At 35.3% G+C, this 17,809-nt stretch overlaps 1 protein-coding gene across 10 annotated transcripts in view; it reads left to right on the top strand.

The window, feature by feature from the left end:
* Positions 1-17,809, top strand: part of LOC138941526 (CUGBP Elav-like family member 1) — a 495,676-nt gene that overhangs the window by 111,908 nt on the left and 365,959 nt on the right. For 2 of the 10 annotated variants that reach the window (XM_070311298.1, XM_070311293.1), the window contains exon 2: positions 2,909-3,000. The exons of the other annotated variants lie outside the window; for them this stretch is intronic. The gene's annotated coding sequence lies outside the window, so the exon portion shown is untranslated. The remainder of the gene's footprint in view (positions 1-2,908; positions 3,001-17,809) is intronic. 10 annotated transcript variants of the gene reach the window in all.

The following is a 17,809-nucleotide window of genomic DNA, read 5'->3' as shown; positions in this document are numbered from 1 at the left end:
AAAGCGCGTTATCGAATCCGAGTATCCGCGTGTCGCTTTTGCGCTTTTTCAACGACGGATTTCTCCTTCGGCTATTTCGAATGGCTTTCACGCGATGCAAAAGATAGAAAATTAAAATTAACTCTAAGTTTCTAAGCTTATTAAGTCTACTTATTAAGTTTCAAAATATATGATATTTTATTATTATTAATACACGCATATTTATTTAAAACTTGATTTTTAATATTTATCCCATTTTTTTGTTATACTACTTCCAGGACATATTATTTTAATTTTAATGACAAATGTTGTATCAATCTTATTTGAATGAAATATCGAGTTTTTGAACTTTAAACGATAGGACATAAGGATATTGTCAGTTTTCGCAAACAATGTTTTTGGGAAATACGATTAAATAACAAAACGTTTTACTATTTGTGTAGAATCTAATAAATCTCAACATTTTTTTATTTGTATTTATCCGCGAGAATATTTAATATTGAATATTAAAAAATTATATATAATACGGAGATAATAGCTTATTTATAAAACGCTTTCCACCAGCAAAATTTGATTGAAAGAATTAGGATCAAAATGTAATTACTGCGCAATTTTTACGTTTCATTTTTTTAATTATTGTATAATAATCTCGGCTTCGTTGTCTTTATAACTACTTAATATTGCGGTCCGATTACACGTGGCGTCCTAATAAGAGAACAGCAAATCCGTCTCGTAATCGAGGAGGAGAGAGAGAGACCCCGCCTGGAGTAGTACCCCCCGTGTACAGCATCAATCGCGGATATCGCATCATCTCCATCTGGCCATAAAATCTGCCGTACCTCGTTAGCCACGCTTGTTACGTCCCGCACCCCAAATTTATTCCCGCCGCTTCGCGAACCGAAACGAGCCCACACCGTGCGCGCAACGTTAACCATCCCCTAATTATTACGAACGAGGCTTTACAAGTATCTCAACCTCGACATTCTGGTAAAAAGAATGAATTTGCCTACTGCTCGTCGATGTATCGTATTAATCTCGAATTGCTATGTTTACGTGCAATTTCAATTGATACGATTTCATCTTTTGATCTATGCAATATTCCATATTGCATAAATATAGTAATATAAATTAATTTTTACAATAAAATCATTGTTTTCAACAATTTATTATATAAAATACTTGAGGATTATTGTACTTTTTTAGTGTTACAAATCCTCTATATTAATTGTTACAAAATTTTAAATTCGCTAATTTTGATATCTGCAAAGCAAATACATACTTAAAACATAATGATTTATTATTTCTTTTCTAATGTTTCAACTTCATCGCGATAATTACACTTTAGGAAAAAAATTTTTCTTAAAGTATGTCACATACTTGAAGTTATACAAAAGCAAAGTCTTACTGTACATGTGTTCGTTTTTGCAGAATATTTTCGCAAAAATAATTACATATTTTAATTTTTAAGTGGTTATAATTAAAAAGCTATTAATAATTTATGTAAATGATTATAATTAGTCATTTTTGGCTACAAAAATTATGATCAAGTAAAGAAAATTATTATAGTTTTTTTTTTTTTTATTTTATATAACGTATTATCTTTATTCGTATAAAGTATCTACTGCACTTATGAGAAAGAGAAAAACACGCGATACAATAAACGAACGAAAAAGATAAACGAATTCTCGATGACCTTTAGAACATATTTTTCATATCTCACAGAAACGACGCGCTCGCGTTGACGTTCACATCCTTAATGACCGATTGTAGATCGCCGAGTCGACAAATTGAACCTGAGGCTCATTTGCTTAAAACGTATCGCGGGAATTACCAGCGGCATAACACCTGCTGCTCCATTATAATAATTATAACCGGGCCGTCGTAATTTATTACGTCGGGTATGTCGCGCCGTTACTTGCGAAACTCTATAGATGTAAGTAATATAACGTGCTCTGGTTGCCGACAAATATGTTGCGACGCAGTCTGTTACAGGAGTCTTTTTACACATTTTTAATACAATTAAAATATAAAGTTAAAATTTTTTAATAGACCTTACATTTAAAAAATTAATTAATATCACTGTCGTTTTTTTTTTTTTTTTTTTTTTTAACAATATTCCTTTTTCTTTTTAAAATATAAACAAAGATATTAAACCATGTAGGTAAATTTTAATTAACGGGTTTAATTTGTAATAATGTGATTAATTATGTGTCTAATGAATTATACATATATACCTACGCATATATAAAATTATACTTTTATAAAATTATATTTTTATAATAAATATTGTAATTAAAAAGTATATTTGTAGCAATCGTCAATATATTTCTATGGATAATAAATTTTAATCAATTAGCATTTATTTAATTGCTAGTATAATTAATTCATGATTATACGTATATTATATTGTACCATAACAGTCAGTATTCTACGTATCTTTTCTTAAAGTTTTCAAAGTTTTTCCTTAAAGAATTACAATAAATAAAATAAGATGAATCAAAACATTATAGCGGTCTGAAAAGATTGAAACGAGTAGCGAAAGCTTGAATGAACACGCATTTTATCAATACGCATACACGTGGATATATACTTGCCCAATTTTGCTAATGCGTTTCGCTAGCCTATCCAATCTGTAGCGGAGGCTGACTAGACAAATGATAAAGTTGCAAGGCCACGCGAGTTTCCAGTTTAAAGCCTGACAAATGCCGCATTCGAATATTGCGTTTCCGGTTACGGCCGGCGATCAAACGGACGTAGCAAAATTCGTCGGAGATATAATGTAATAAAAAATGGTTTTTATTCTCTACTATAATTCGATCATGATCTTTCTGTTTCCTTTCATTTTTTTTTTTCACACAGATTTCATACACAGTTTAACACTTTAAGAGGCTTAAAATGTCCACTGACATAAGCTTTTCCTTTGTTTCAGGTTGGTCATCTTTATAATTGCGCCATTGTTCAATAAGTAAAGAGGAACAATTAGAATTATTAGTACCTCAAGTTGCATATACGCTGTGAAAGGTATACCGCTTTGCTTTTACTCATAATTAATAATTTAATTAACAGTTAAGAATCGCAATGAGATAGAGAAAAATATACGGGCGCAATATTATTGATTTTATGCTATAATATTTAGTAAAAGTAAAGAGATATCGAGAGATGTATATCCTGATTCTCCTTCGAAAATCATTATACTTGAGATCGTGTTCTTGTTAGTTGGTTTCCCGTTGTATGGTTGCAATCGTACTAATATCGCTAATATGCACGAGACGCGAATTGCAAACAACACGCGCGCGATATTGCAGCGAAAATAACGGATGACGACGTTTGTGTTGCGATAAACTTGCGTTTGCATAACAAATTTGCCACGCGAGCGTTTATCGGCCGGTAATTACTTTTGTACACCGGAAATATTTGTATTTGGCACGCGACGCACGACGAGATCGTGCGAGCCCCCGCGTTTATTAGTACACGCGCGGGCGCACGAAAACAATAAGCGACACACGGGGCGATTTTTACGTTGCATTTTGAAATATCACGTTTCGGCGTGGGACGAGTACCTACAGCGTGTGAATTATGTTTCTGCGTCGGAAGTTTACATTTTGGATGATCGATACATCCATCGAGCAGGCGGGTGGATTCGTCGAGGGGTCGAAGCGCTGACAAACGAGTACGAAATAGTCGAAAATGTTTTTGGAGCGGAGCTTGCGCGCGCGCCAGACGTCCCGCGTTTCGGAAATATTTTCGCAATGTCGATGCCTGCGATATGTATCTCTATCGATATACATACGACGCGGGAATAGGATCTTCCATTCGCGATCTGCCGCGTGCGGAAACGCGTATCGCGAAAGAATGAGAGCGCATTCTCGAGCGAGCGTTCCTATCTTATATAGGCCTTACATATATAGGCCTTTGTTTGAAGCGCGGATTCTCTTGTACAATATATTGTTACGCGTAGGCGTCTGAGCGGTGCTCTTTCAGCGAGAAAGCTAAATTTCATATTTTTCAAAACAGACGAATTAACTAAATGCAACTGTCGTCAAATGCATGTTCTAGGCACGTGACGTGCATGTAGGTGCATGAGGTGTATATTTTAAAAAGGATTTAAGTGACAAAATGCAAGTTGTGCGATAAAAAATGCTAAATAAATTATTTTAAAGAAACACGAAATCGTATCTGTTGAGAATATGCTTCATTATACGTTTTCCTATTAAAATCCAATAAAAATTAATTCAAAATATTACTTGTCAATTATTCAGTATCTTGTAGCTTTAAAACTGTGTTAGATATTTGCTGTAAAATATGATATATTTATAATTAATTTTCTATCAAGTTTGACTAATCGAGCAATCGATTCTGACTAGAAGATTATTTCTAGAGAGCATAAATAATGTGTGTAATACGGTCGAGGAAATTATATTTAAAATGAAAAAGACCTAAATCTCTTAAATTATTGTACATTGATCGAAGATAGTCGTACGCTTATATATGTAGGAAATGAAATTCGTTCGTGAATAAAACTTAAAGGTATTAAACTCGCTAAAAAGTATCGCCTGTAGCTAATTGCTAATCCTCCAAACTTCCGCGCGCTATGTTTACGCCTCGAGAGTGTTATATCGCTACTCCTTTTTTAATTTACCAGCTAAAAGGGAGGTAGAAAGGGAATAGAAGTAATTATACGCTTTGCATCCGAAACGTTCTAGCGAACAAACGGGCGGAAAAAGACACGAAAAAATGATAACATTTACGATCGTATTTATCGACTTCCTTGTTACAAGTTCGTCGTAACGCTGTTTTCTTTTATTATCTTCGCTTATACAATATCATTGATTATCGCGGCATAACGAAAAATTGCTGGCACTTGGCGCGAATTCGCATCGTTTTTCAATCGAATGGTATCATTATGCTCTTCCACGTCGAATCTGTGTCAGGGTAATTCTGCTTATATATGTACGTAGCATCTTGAAATATCTTTATCGTACCTCATAGAGCTGATTATATAACTTATTGAGAAAAACTTTACGTATTAAAATTATAATTTATTATAATTTCAAAAGAATTTATTCTTTTGAAAATAATATTAGAAAAATCGTCAATTCTGATGCACTGAATTAATCTCTCCCGTCAATCGTAACAATGTTAGATTATTGCTTCTTTAATATTATAATGTTAACTTGATACTTGATAAAGTATTAAAGTTAAATTGACAAAGATTTCTCAGTTCTCGTGTGAAAAGCGAAAATTCAGAATTCTCTCTTTTATCCCAGTGATACAAATTTTCAATTTCAAGAACCGATCTCAAGAATTTGTTGTCGAGTGAACATTCCGTGCTGCTCCGTGGAGCATCGTGTATATATACTCATATATACACGCGTGTTGCCAGATAGCGAAGAAGGGATTGAGGGAGAGACGATAGAATCTCGCACACGTTTAGGGATTCTTTAGTAGAAAGGGTATGTAGAATTCCCCGATGGATTCTACCCGCATCGTACGTTTGCCGGGAAATTTCATAGGTAGCACATGTCTTTATGGTTTATGCGTCTGGCCTTGCCACAGGATGAACCTCGAAGATATAGGATCGACATCGGCCGCGATATTTTATTGTATCCCGAGCACCCCTCCCCTCCTCCCCCCCCCGCACCCCCCACCCCGCGATTCGATACCATAATAAACTATCGACGATGCGCGGTTACATTTCCTGATGTCTGTCAAACGATATCGCCGATTGATTTTTTATGTACGCAACTTTTCCACTGGGAAGTTCGCGGCTTCCCGATAGCGTATCCGGTAAACTTTGATCCTGACGGAGTCCGTCGGCTTAGCAAGATTTCCCCGTCGAATGCTAAATCCGAGTATTGTTTTATTTGCACTTCTCTTTTTTTTTTTTTTCTTTGACCACTGATTTGCAGGGAAAGAATAGTCGGACGTATGTCCATTTGCCCTATTCTTCATCGGCTTTTCTGCATTTTTTTTTTTCTTTTTTACAATATAATATTCTACGAGAACATATCGAATAAAATATGTCACAAATCATCACCGTCCTGCTGTGCTAACATAATTTTAGTTGAGTAAGCCTGGTCTGTTCTTTATAGATTACAGTTTCAATTGTGATGTAAACGAAGAAATAGTTATTTGTTCAAAGCCAGCTTAATAAGCAACGTCCGTACAATCTCCGTTCTCAATCATTTAATACAATATATAACAATTCTCTCTCTCATGATATGCTAAAATAATGTAATTTACCAAGTTTAATAGTTAATAATGTCAATTAAATTTATAATTTATCTGGAAATTAAATTTATTAAATTAAGTTTAATGAGCATCTTGTTTGTGTCTATTATTTATATCAATTATATTTTTGATTGTTTGATTGATGGAATACATTACAATATCCAATCAACCAATAAAAACTAATTAATGTCATAATATCTACATACAATATAAGCTGGAAAATAATATCCTGTATCAGAAAAGAAAATTCATAATGTATAACTCGTTTTTCTATTTAATCGAGCTACTTGCGATCGAGATGCACTTGTTTGATTAGCCTTGTCGCGAAACGATTCAATTCGTTTTTAAACCATTATACAACATTTTAGATTGGATAGATCAGCGGTAGGAAACTTAGATGAGAAACTTATATCGAGCGATATCAGCAACGTTCTGGCCGACTGCCCAATATCTCTTGATTGTGAGTTGTTTTCGCTTCGTGATTCCGTTCCAGTTTGTATTGACATCGACTCGCCCAAAGCCGGACGGTTAATACGCTCTCGCTTCCGAATGTAAAATTCTAGTCGCCGAAAGAGCTTTCTGAATAGAGAGATTTTACAGAATGAACGGCTTGCTCGGCCGCGAAAATATCCGATAAAAAACGTAATCGTCGAATGGACGTGCATTTTCAAAGACGCACAATATATGCCAATAAAAATATTTTTTTCTGGTTCATCTCTCTCCATCTGTTTCTTTCTTGGCAATACTGATGTATTTTTATAATGTAAATATTTCTCATACAAGTATGAAAACAATTATAATGTAAGAACAATCGAGTTTTGTGCTTAAAAAGATACGACAAAACACACATGACGATATACATATATACAATACAAAAATAATTTATATGTACTTATACTGCGGTCAACGTTTCTCTTCATCTTTCTCATCTTTGTCAGAGATAATTAACTTTATTAAATAATTCGCACGCTCAAGCGGCTCGTCATATTTCATGCATCTTCGATTCTCGGGATTCAGATGTCAGTTTTTGCGAAACGAATTACTAAGCGACAAATTTGCGCGGAATTCCCATTGGTCCGCATGGCGTGGCTGTAAATTGCGTATCTGGCAGGGAATCAAGGGAGAGTCTTCTAGTCACGCCACATTATTTTCCGCATCCGACGAGGTATAGCGAGATATAACGACGAACACCAGAAAAGTTTTTCTGGCGTTATATGACGCGCCGGCCGTCACTTTGCTTCGGACGCGGACACTCTTAATATTATTCATAATTTTATATACCGCGGTAGAGACACGATATTACGAGAGAGAGAGAGAGAGAGAGACAGTTTCCGTCAATTTTTATCGCATGATGAAAAGCAATAAAAAATACATCAAGCGTATCGGTCCAAATTTTTGATCGCTAGATCAAAGATAGTGAAAGATAATGCAAAAAATGTTCCTTATATAAATATATATATATATAATTTATTTAATTATTTATTAAAAAGCGACAATGCATTTCTACACAAAATTAAATATAAAAAATATCTAAAGATTGATTTTTGAAACGAGTTATTATAATTAATTTAAATTGCAACTATTATAAATTGCACATAATATGTAAGATCAATAAGTTTGGCAAATATGTTTAATATACTGGCATAAATCAATATTAAGCAAAACCTATTATTTAAACGAAAAATTGATACAATACACTTGTTTATTAGTTTATTGTTAACATATTCTCATATCAGATGATTAATAATATTTAAATATCGTTAATAGATACCATTATGGTTGAATTCAGGTTATATATATATACACACATATACTAATTATTTCTAACAATATTTTCTAATAATTAATTGTATCCTATAGGGCAAATTAATTTACGAGTAGAATCTGAAAAATTAGTATCTTTGCGTATGAGTATGCTTAAAATTACGAATAAAAAATTTCTTCTTTGTGCAACATGACATGTGCATTCGCTCAATCTCGGCTCAGTAAAACGCAACGTTTGTATCCCAGAGGAATGAATAATATGAAAGAGGTTTTATAGCCGTAATGCAGTAATGAATCTCTACTCTTTCCAAAATATATCGCTGCCAGTTTTGCGTCGCACGTAGCCAGATTGCTACGCCGTGAAAAATATATATCCACGCGAAATGCAGCGGCAAGACAATTTCGTCTCGAAAAGGGAAACATTTACATCTCTGAAATGGTGAATTTTTTATAGTGCTCAGATTTATCTGATAAATTTTATTATATCAACACGTTGCCTTTATCGTAACTGTATACGATAACAAACTCTCTTTCGATCCTCGCATCCGTTAAATCTCGCAAACCAACGTGTCGCCGTCACACACAGTAATTTATTTACTTTATGGCATAACAAATAAAAATAGTGCGCATTGAATGTGTCACCGTTGATTTAAAAGATGAAAAAATATCGCTTGTTCCGCGCAAAAAAAAATTTTTTTTTTTTAATTGTTTTGGTTTAATTCAATTTCTGGCGCGTTTTTTCCGCTCGCTAAATTTATAACTTTAAATATCAATAATAAAATATATAATAATTCTTTTACACATATAGACCATTATAGACTATTTAACAATATTTTGAGTGTTCTAAAGAAAGAGAAGAATGAGCAAGAAATTAAATAATAATAAAAATTAAGACATATTTCTCAGATAAAATATTAGACATTGTCAAATTGCTTCAGGAATATAATTTAAAAAATATGTAAAGCAATATTTTTTGTCCGCAATATTTACATTGTTCTATCTCTTCATTTATCTTAATTTTTCCTGTTTGAATAGTTCTCTTTAAATAGCTATTTTTGTAACATTCATAATTATGCCTTAAAAAAAAAATTGTATACTTTTTTTATTCATTCCGACGCTTATGCCTATTGTTAAAATCTGATTAAACAGGTGACAAGAATAGGTTACGAAACATTTAAATGATATCGTATCGAAATGATTGTCAAAATTTTATTACGATTTCCGAAAAGAAATATTACATATTACATTGATAATTAGCAATCATAAACATAGTAACTTGCATGTAAATATGCGTTTATTCTCGCATATACTCTTAAAGATATTTTCCAAGTAATTCCATATGTTTTTGCAACTGAGAGAGTTACTAACTACTCTCTCTCTCTCTCTCTCTCTCTCTCTCTCTCTCTCTCTTACTCGTTTTCCATGCGATTGTAGTCTAACACTATATTTTGAGCCGCGCGATGTCCATTCGGACGTAACGTTAGGTACGGACGTATAATGGGAACGATACGTTATCCGCGACACGTAACACGAGAACCCGGCTCCGTTACATTATTTATCACTTTGCAGTCATTTGTACGCCTCCGAATATTTTGCGCCGAGCGGATGTTGGCTTCTCCGAGCGTGCCACCCCAAGCCAAACTGATTTAAACTTCGTCGGACGCGTCGCTGCGGCAACATGAAAGCGAATAAACGTCAGGATTCTCGTGCATATTTGATGGTCGATTACGGTATAAATAGCCCGATTACTTTCGGTCACCCGTATCATCGTGCGACAAATGTACATCCACTCGTGTACTTTACGTTTGAGTAACGCGCGATTAGCGACTGCCACCAAGATTTATCGAGAAGAAATCAAATCACGACTCTGAGAGATTTGCTCTAAAATGAAAACAACCGTGACGTTTTGTATTCGCGAGGAATTAAAAAGTTAGAAAAGTGATTATATGGAAGTCGTAAGGGTCGTAAATAGGTAGGATTGTTTATGATTAGAAATCAATAGCAGATATATTAACAGTGTTCTCTCAATATTGCTTATCTATAGATTCTTTCCATAATTTGCACAGTATTTGAATTTATATTATATTCCTTTTTAAACTGTCAAAACAACAATTTTTGATTAATTAATAACAATGAAGATATAAAGATTCATTTTTTCTAAAATTTTGAATTTTTTGAGAAATGTCTGTATACGCTGAAACTTTCGCAAATTTTGAGATATCTTTCTCTATGAGTAAGTCAAAATTGAAAAACCCACTTGCTTTAAAAAGCTTAAGCTTTGTGAGCGAAATAAAATGATGAGGAAGCAACGCGCAAGTTTCTAATTACGTACAATTCTCATCTTGTTTTTTATTCATCCCACACATACAAACTTTTTTCTTCTGCCGTGCAAATTTTACATAATATATTTTATTATCTATTGAATTTTAAATCCATTTTATTTTAACAGAATTTCAGTATAAAAATTAGATATAAAGATATCATCATGTGTCATCTAATTTTATCGTAAATATATAATGTGCTCTAATTACAAATCTTAAAAATCCGATTGCTATTAATGCGTATATTATAGCTAATAATTTGAATATAATGCAAAATTGAATATGTAAAAAAATTATTGAAGAAAACAAATTTATCTCATCTCATGATACTTTGATTTTGAATTTTCTCCTGTTTAGAAATTCTTCTTTATATGAAATTGTTTCTTCCCAAATTTTATCCTATATAATATAAGCGTCGAAAATGATCAAATTATCGCACGATGTGTATCTCGCTCGAGTATTCAACGCAGTATGCAACTTATCGAGTCTTCGCGAATATGACTCGATGATTATCTTCCTGTATAATGGCAGTCCTTTCCGTAAATTCGCGACGAGGCCATCTCTTCCCATTATTCGTCCCTGCCAGCCTTGCAACGCTTGATTCCTTTTAGCCCCTCGGTCACCCTTCTCGAGTTCTTATCGATTTCAGCCGGTATACAAATCCACCTTCAGGTAACATTAGTCACCCCGCGCTCCCACTGACACACAGTAGCGTTCCGGCTGGCGGATCTCGCCGTGTTACATACTGGCGGACTTCGAGAGACGTTGCTGTATAGAATCAACCCTTCTCGCACTGATATGCATCTACTGGCTTTCGGCGCCGATCATCTCTCTCGCTCTCATCGATGGTAACCATGCGTTACCATTTTCTCTCTCTCTCTCTCTCTCTCTCTCTCTCTCTCTCGCTCCGTCTAAGCTCCTCTCGAGTGGCTACATGTACGTTTGTGTACGTGCGTGTCACGTATTTACGTAAGTTAGGTAGCTGCCCCCTATCTCTCTCTTTCACCCCCGGTGACAGTTACAAACGACGCGTTATCTATAAGGATTGTACGCCGAGAGGGCGAAAATGGGAAGCACCTGCTCGCTCCATATCCGTCCTAGCGTCGACCTTACGAACTCCTACGTTCCCTACCTTATCCTTTTTCTCCCATCCCTGTTAACGTGCGTTTCACGCTGCTTTATAAACTCGCGTCAATGAGAACGCAGTCAGCTCCAATCCTTTTTCAGGACGCCACGTTTAAGAAGCATGGAGGCAAAGGACGGTAAGGTAAATAGAGCTGGGGCAAAGAGTTTTGGACAAGAGAATTGGACAAGGGTGGAGAATGAGAGACGAGTCCTGTATATAAATGGAAAGGTGGCCCTGGACCAAAATTAAGTCACCAGCCCAGATCGCGCGAGAATATATTTTGACATCTGTAGTACCTAAGCTAAGCCTTTGAATCTCTTTAATACATCGAGATATTTTGTTTTTATAGTGAGATTATACAATAGAAACATGTTTTAAAAATATATACTCAAGATTTTATTGACAAGCATAATTTTTCGCTACGATTCATCATATATTGGTCTCTTTCTATGATTTTATCAATTGCAAATGATGTGCACTTACATAAGTACATATACATATAACTGTACGCAGGACATATTTAATACACTTCGATAAAAATTCATATTTCATTTTTAAAGAGAAAACGTTCGAACAATAAGAGAAAAATGAACTGTAATTAAAAATTACGATATGAGAAAAATTTAATTTAGACATTACAGAGAAAGATAATTCTCAGTTACTCTAAGAATTATAAGAAAGAAAAAAATATGCTACTTTGATACGCAACAATATAAAAAGACGACATATCCTACAATCTTTGAATCGCTATCCAAGACAGTTTGTATTTACAAATAGATTTCTGTTTTATACAATATATAGATCAATCGGTTTCTCCTCTATTTTTACAGCCAGTGTCACTTCGTCTGAGAAACGACAGTGCTGTAGTTATAGCTTATCAAACATCTTGAAATAGTATAAGAGTTGAAATTCCGGTTGTATTACGTAGGAAGTCGGCGCGACGCTCCGTATAAACTTCGCGAAAGCGCGAATTCCCCGATGCTGGTGCAGCCCGGGTAAATATAAGCGTGACGCGAATCTTGGCAACGGTCGCGCGTTCCCTGTCGTTCTCTCTCTCTCTCTCTCTCTCTCTCCACCCGCACTCTTCATCCATTACTCAAGCCGAACAGGTGTGTGTGTGTGTGTGTGTGTGTGTGCGTGTATTATTGGCGCGAGCCATAGCCGTCGTCTTACCATCTCGTTCTTTTCTGGCGTATCGCGTGCCGCTCCATGCGCTCTCTTACACCATCTCTCCGTCGCGTCGTCTTCGGGGCCGCTTTAATTTACCGCGCCGAGAGTGCGTCTACACCAGGAAATATTCTCCCGCGACGAGGAGTCGTATGCTTTTGGATGACGAATGGCGGAATCGTCGTGGAAGGGCTCGTCAAAGGGGAACTGGCGCGTGGGTCCGCCGGGAAATCGGCCGAGGCTGATGAGACTACGTTTTTTCCTCCCGCCCGTTCCGTCCGCGGTTTCCCTTTGCGTCGTGCACGTCCCTTTTTCCCGTGTACACGATGCTGCTCTTGCTTAAAATTGTCGACCGTGTGTTTAGCGTACGCGGATAGAACGTTCGCTATCCGCGTTTGACAGAAACTGGCATCGTCGAATGAAAAAGATGGGAACGATAAGTCATCCGTGAAAATAAACATGACGAATTGGATGGATATGATAAAAGAAGCTATATTCTACTTTGATTATTTTGAGTTAAATTGTAGAAATTCTTATATCTCGAAAATATCTAAAAAAAATTTAGGATTATATTTATCTTTCGTAACAATTTTTATTGTTTCATGTGAATATCGTTAACTTATTAATGTCGTAAACGTTGCACGCGTGTTGCATAAATAAAGGCTTTTATTATCAATATTTTAATTTATTTTTGCAACAGTAAATACATACACACACACACACACCTTTTTCTAGCAGAAATATTAGAGATATATTTTTCAGTTTTAGCACACATATAGAAACATTGCTTGATTGCTTTTATATAAAAGCCGGCCGTTACGTTGCACCGTGCGAATGATGTAATACGCAAGAGTCGCGATATTCGCACCCTTCAGCCGCGGCTGAATTTATTTTTTGACAAATTATCAGTGCAGCGATATGTGCGCGCGGTTGAAAAATGCACGGCAGCACAGGCTTCATAGAGCGTAAGCGCACGATGATACGCGAATGGTGATAACGAAATAAATGCTCTTCGCCAATTACGATTTCACAGACTGAGCTGTCAAACGACACATGGCGCGTGATAAGTGCGGGAAACGAAAGTTTGTATTTAGAAACGCGAGCCAACCGTAAAATTGAATAGTGTGACGTAATATGTGTGGTTTACAGTCAGAAACGGTCATTCGAGCTTGCTTGCACTTTTAACAGTTGACTCAATTACAGCGCGCAGTGACGTCGTTGATTGCTAGCGTGCGCGGCACGACGCGAATTTAATTACATAACCGTGGTTTACGCATCCTCGAGCTCCATTATCTCAAATACAAATAATAATTACAAATTTGTTATATAAAAGAAATAGAGCAAATGTATCCGGAAATTATTTTATTGTTTAGCGATGTATATTTTACGTCTTATTATTTAAAGAATTTTTAACTCTAAAAGTTTTTGCAATATAATTAGTATATATATAATGAAATGTATGAGACCGACTAATCTTTCAAATAAAATTAGAAATACATTTCTCTTTCTTTTTATATATTTTGTATAGAGATTTTGAATGTCAGAAATTGTAATATTTCTCTTTCATAACATTTTAATCCTTAACATTAAAATCCTTGCAAATGATTGGGTTCAATTAACATTCTATATCTATGGGAAATAAATGTTTAAAAATTCGTATTATATTTCCTTCATATATTCATATTATCTTCTTCTTTCGTATTTTTAAAGCGGCTATTATGTTTCTCCCAAAATTGAATATCCAAGAACGAATTTGCATCGATTTCTTATGTGGAAACCTGTAGCTGTTGTTGGTAATCAGCGTAAAAGTAAAAAACTTTTGCAATTAGTCTAATGTGAATCCAGCCGAAGGAAGTTTCAAGCTGACTGAAACAAAAACCCGATCCGAATAACAGTCGTTTCTTATTTGGAGGATCATATCTTTCGATAGAAATATCCGCGCGCGCGCGCACGCGCCGCGAAAGGGGAAGCCCCGGCGTCTCTCTATATAGTTATAATGCCCCAATTGTGGCGCTTTCGAAGTCTACGGGAAAGATAGCTTTCTCGCGGTATACACGCGAAACTTTCACTATTAAATACTAATTCGATCGACGAATCCCCCGGGTATCGCGCCGCTTCCGTACCGAGAAACGGGGCCGAGCAAACACGAACGCGCCTTCGCCCCCGCTTACGTACACATCCACATATTCGAGGTTCCATCCATCTCGGGTACGTATGCCGACGTTGGTAATTAGTCTCGTAACGTTACTATAATTTGCTAATAGATCGATATATAGGCTCGATTACATGTGCGGACCATCAATCGCGTCGCTTTCTAACATTCGCATCGCATCTTAAGATTGAATACCGCGATGGACAATATCAATGACAGATTGTACGATCGACTTGTAGGAAATTCATCGCGTATGTTATCGCATGCATTAATGATTAATCGTATTGGACTCTTTATCTAGATCCTATATCTCAGGCGAGAAAAATGTTACTTTAAAATTTTACTAACATTTTATACGAGTAACTCTATTATAAATATTTTATTAGAAAATTAGTCTTTTGTATTTTGAATGCTAGATAGTTTTTAAATCATTTATACTTTAATTATAATAATAAATTTTTCTACTTTTAGCAATTGTAAAAGACGAAGAGATAAGTTTAACAGATAAAATTTAATATCAAAACTTTAATAATTTACTGAGATTTTATTTTAATATTTTAGTTAATAATGATAAAGAAGAAAGAAAAATATATGCATCGTACATTATTCCAATATTATTTATTTTTATGCGAACACCCGAAACCGAAGCCGAAGCCGAAGCCGAAGCCGAAGCCGAACAAATTTATCATATACAATTTGTCAAATACTGTCAATGTTAATATTACTTTGTAAGTTGTAAATTAAGCCGAACATTCTGCAACCGGATGTAAATATTTGATTATTCGATTTGATTCAATTTGATCGGTTATAACTAAAATGAAAAATAATCTTCGTATATAAAAAAACACATTCGCCTGAATTCGTCTAAAAATCGATATAAACTGAGAATCTAAATATTGACACAATTTAAATAAATCATTATTAATCTTTAATTAAAATAGATTAAAATAGATTTAATCAATTCTCAATTTCTTCAATACAAACGATGAAATTTATATTATAAACCTTTGATGTAAAAATTCAAGATATTTCTCCTCCAATGATCCATCTACATAGTTCGAAATTCTTCGAAATCGTAGAGAGCCACGAATTGATTAAAAACAGGATAGCAATGCCGGGGCTGCGGTGAAAGGATTTCCATGTAAACATGTATAGGGGTTCGCGTTCGTGAAATAATATCACTGTGATTACGAAAGACGAGAACGAGCGGTATACATCCGTGCCGTTCCGTCAAAGCGATTCGTCGCGCGCACAACTGCCGCGAATTAGGGTCACTCTTGCACGAGTTCTACGTAGATCCGCGTCGATAAATATCGACGCCCACATTTGTCCCACACGGTGCGCATAGAATAGAGACTCGATACAGGGTATAGGGTTGGCGAGGAGAGAAAGGTATTTGGGTTTGGGGAAATACGAGCCGTGGCAACCCTTCTACTATCGATGCGGTGCCTCGATGGGGATTGGTCACGATATATATAGATCGATATCTTTATTACGATGTCGCGCGTGTGTCTCTCGTTCCAGGACAAAATAATGCGTTAGTTGTAGAGATATAGATAGTCTATGGTATAAAGCATCGGCGTACTTGCCAATGCGCGCAATAACGATGATACTATCTCATTAATATATTTATATTATCTTTCTTATTAGCCGATCAATATTTCCGTAGCAATCATTCGTATTGACACGTACCTTTTATTTCTACGTCACGCAATACGCGCCAAAGTATTTTTATTAATACTCGAAAGTGTATTATATTATATCTGCATTAAACTTTATTAGATATTAGAATCTCGTGTGAAATGAGACAGTCAAGTTAGTGCGAAATTATCTTGAGGATAATTCTTTGATTTCACGATTGATCTCGCGACATACGACTGTAAATCGAGTAATATGGAATTTTATTATTAATATATATTATGTTTGCGGAAACACACGAGTAAAATTCCAATTCTCGTGGCGATGAATTTCGCGCGGCAAAGGTCCCTCAAAACAGGAACGTAATCAGTCAGACATGGGCGATCTCTGGTATGGAGAATTTAGCGGAAGACAAACACAGTGAACACGCACGAGAGACGACATATATATCCGTAGACAAATATTATTTTCCATTCTGAATGCACACGCTCGAATGCGTCGGGAGCGGCTTAAACGAATGCGTCGACGATGCGATCCCGCTACGGTTCACTTAATTTCTCATCTCTCTCTCCTTATAGAGCCACACGCCAACAGCGCTGCATTATTCTATCTCGACATGCAGTCGAGATATGCAAAACCGATTTACTTTTCTTCCTGATTCCAATGTATGTGCCCGTCGGAAAAACGCGGTTGCCGCGATTCTCGTATGGTATCCTAGAGCGCGTAAGATCTTCCTTGTCGTAAAATCGGATTATTCCGCTTTGTGATGATCCAACATTGTTCCCGCGGTGAGCGTGTCGTCCGACGGAAATACGTTTTCGTAATCCTTATTGCATGAAAAACCGTATCGCGTTATATGTCGTAAATGACCATGCAAACAATAGCGTACTTTTTGATTGTGCGCGTATAACGAGTTTAAAATTAAGTTAAGTTAGTTTAATCTTAAATTTAGTCTTCAGGAGTAGAGTGAATTTAATTTTTATGAAAAATAATAAAATTTGAATATAAAATACAATAAATATAAAAATAAATATTTTTATTCGACGGTATTGTAAGCTTTGTAAAGCAGTATAATACGTACATCCTTCTATGATGATAAGAAATAAAAATTTTCATAATTTTCCTTTAAAATAGGATACAAAAACCGAAAATAATAGAGTATTGATCGGCGTAATACATTGCGGTTTAAACATTTTTGATGTCCAAAACTTAAGTAAATGCAGCCGATACATTTTTCAAGATATATCTTTTATATTTTATATTTTAATATAGGTAAATTTTTATTCCTCTATATCTCCTCTATAACAATTAAAAATAATAGACGTTTTTTTTATTACATCTTTTTATATGCGGGTATAGTTATCTATATGAAAATTGTAAGTCGAGAAAATCGGAAGGAAATAAAAATGTATTACATGAATTCACGTGAAG

Source organism: Polyergus mexicanus, unplaced genomic scaffold (assembly GCF_030449975.1).
Source record: "Polyergus mexicanus isolate NDT 795.1 unplaced genomic scaffold, iyPolMexi1.0 SCAF_19, whole genome shotgun sequence".
NCBI classification, from domain to species: Eukaryota; Metazoa; Arthropoda; class Insecta; order Hymenoptera; family Formicidae; genus Polyergus; species Polyergus mexicanus.
This window is presented reverse-complemented; position numbering and strand designations above follow the sequence as displayed.